Source organism: Mastomys coucha, unplaced genomic scaffold (assembly GCF_008632895.1).
Source record: "Mastomys coucha isolate ucsf_1 unplaced genomic scaffold, UCSF_Mcou_1 pScaffold20, whole genome shotgun sequence".
NCBI lineage: Eukaryota > Metazoa > Chordata > Mammalia > Rodentia > Muridae > Mastomys > Mastomys coucha.
The window spans coordinates 72,773,321-72,775,887 of record NW_022196903.1 but is presented as its reverse complement, the minus strand read 5'-3'; positions in this window follow the sequence as shown (position 1 = coordinate 72,775,887).

Here is a 2,567-nt window from a genome sequence, read left to right as displayed (position 1 = left end):
CAAATAAATACCAACATAGAATTCTCTTAGAAGTAAGAGAAAAAAAACAAGACATCACAACTAAAAATTTTGACTTGTTTATATTAATTGGATCAAAATTTATGAAAAATAACACTAAAAATGAGAAAACAAGAATTAATTTAAAATAAGAAAATGCTTTGAAATTTTAATGAGAATATGTCATTAATAGAATTTTCAAATCTCTTAAGTTTTAGCATTGCCCAAACTTAATTTTGAATTGTACAGAGTATAATATTATACACAAAAGGACAAATGCTTAAACACATTTAGTTGATATTGATATTTGTCTTAAAATTCCTTGTAATCCTATTAATGCCTAATGTTAAAAATGGATTTTTTCATTTTTTTAATTTGTCACATTATATAATTTTCTCCATTCATAATGCTTCAAAGGTTTTCCTCTTAGATTAATGAAATCTGAAATAATAAAAATGTTCCACGCATTTTAATTTAGAATATTTATATTTATTTGTTGACAATTTTACATATAATTCATGTATTCAATACTCTTTCTCATAGTTTCAAGTTTTCTTTCTTTATTTATTTTGGTTGCTTTCCTAAAGCACTCCCCTGCTGAAACCTGTTTTACTTTACTACACAAACAAATTAATAAAGAAACCTAGGATTTCCCTGATGCACTTACTATTTTTGGTATGAATTTGAACATGTCTATGAGGGTATTAAACAGTAGGGCTTACTGTGGAAAATATTTTTTGATAACTTCAAGTAAAATATCAAATAGAAGTGACCTTGACAGATGGAAATTCAGTGCTTTCAATGGTGTGTCCATGAAAATGGGTTTATTCAAGAACTTATAGTGACGAAGGAACTTGACGTGTGGCTGCAGAAAAGCAGATGTCACTCATCCAATGTCAAGATGAAAAGAAAGGTAAAGTAGGAAAGGTAACATATTATAAATTCTTTAACAGCCTAGGTTTAAGTGGAAAAATAATCTGGAAATACAATTAAGGAATTTATTAGCAAACTAACATGAGATCAAAAAATCATAAGGGTGAGAAACATGGAAAGAAGCACAGTCGTCACTTTGGCTTGACTCGTGAGCTAGCACTGAGTGCTAGCTCCAGAAATTCATCCAACTACTATAAAATGGGCTTTCTCCTCTCTGGTCCCACTAAATTCCAAAACTAGTTTTCTTAAAGAATAGGCCCAATTATATTCCTTTCATGCTCAATTAACTTCTGTGACTTGTTTTACTGGGCCACATTAACTATAAACTCATTAAGTAGGCACTGAAGCACCTTTGTTAATGTCCTATCTACTCTTCCAATATTACCAGCCTGTTGTTATTCTTCGAATGAACCATATGGTCAAATCAAAATTAACTTCAACCTGCTCATCAAAGAAGCTCATGCTTTGATGCTTCCTGTTTTTTGCTGATATTTATTCTGCCATTAACATGGTTTTCCCATCACTAGAAGTAATACTGAAATGATTACAATAATGCTGTTAATAATAGCTGACTTTATGGAAGGCATACCCGAACCAGCAGCTGTGCTATATATTTTGCAAATGTTTTCTAATTTACTGATCACAGCATCACTATCTTAACATGCTATCATTTCTGTCATATCCACAGTGTGCTGACACTCACCAAGGTTATGTATGTATTGCTTGTTGGGCTTCATTACATTAATGAAGGAAGTAAGAGTTTCATGTAGGAATGTCAAATCCATAACACATGCACTCTCACAGACAAACATACCAAACACTACCCTTTCTTGCTCTTAAACTTAATTTTCATTTGTCAGCTTTCTAGCTTTCTTTTTACTGATCAGATAATACCTTGTTTCCATACAGTTCGTTCTCCCCTTGCTTACTCATATTCATGTATGCTCCCAAGATACTTGTAAAGATTGACCTTAATGAATTCAGATTTAAAAAAAACATAATTTTATATGTCCTTGAGTACTCATGAAAAAACTGTTAACATTATCAATTTGGACGCAATTTTATCCATTGAAAGACTTGATATTTCTAAAGGTTTCTCTGCAAGGATGCTTAAATTACTCAACTCTAGAAGCAATAGTTGTTAATCTACAGGTCAAGTCAAAGGAGCAGGGGTGGAAACTGCCCTTAATTATTCAATATTCATATTCTTTTATTCACTGACCCAGAATGTACCAAAATATAGGCTCTAAAAGAGGTTTTATTTTATATTGTATAAAAAAAATGTTTTATTTTATAACATGTAAGAACAACTTCTAAAGAATTTAGCTGTAAGACCAAAGAGCTAAACAACAATGTCAATAAAAATCTCTTATAAGGATGTATAATGTAAATACTAATTGGACCACCAGAATAGAGAACATATACTATTCTCAGAATTCTTAATTTAACAACCAAAGAAGTTTCAAAACATTAAAAGCTGGATGATATATAAGAGGTGCTAAACATCTGGGCTCCTGAAACAAAAATTTAACATAAGAGCTTTCATAAGCATCTCGAAATGTCTTCAATAAAAGTCTAAGGAAAGATCACATAAGGTGTTTTTTGTTGTTGTTGTTGTTTTTTTTTTTTTTTGGAAA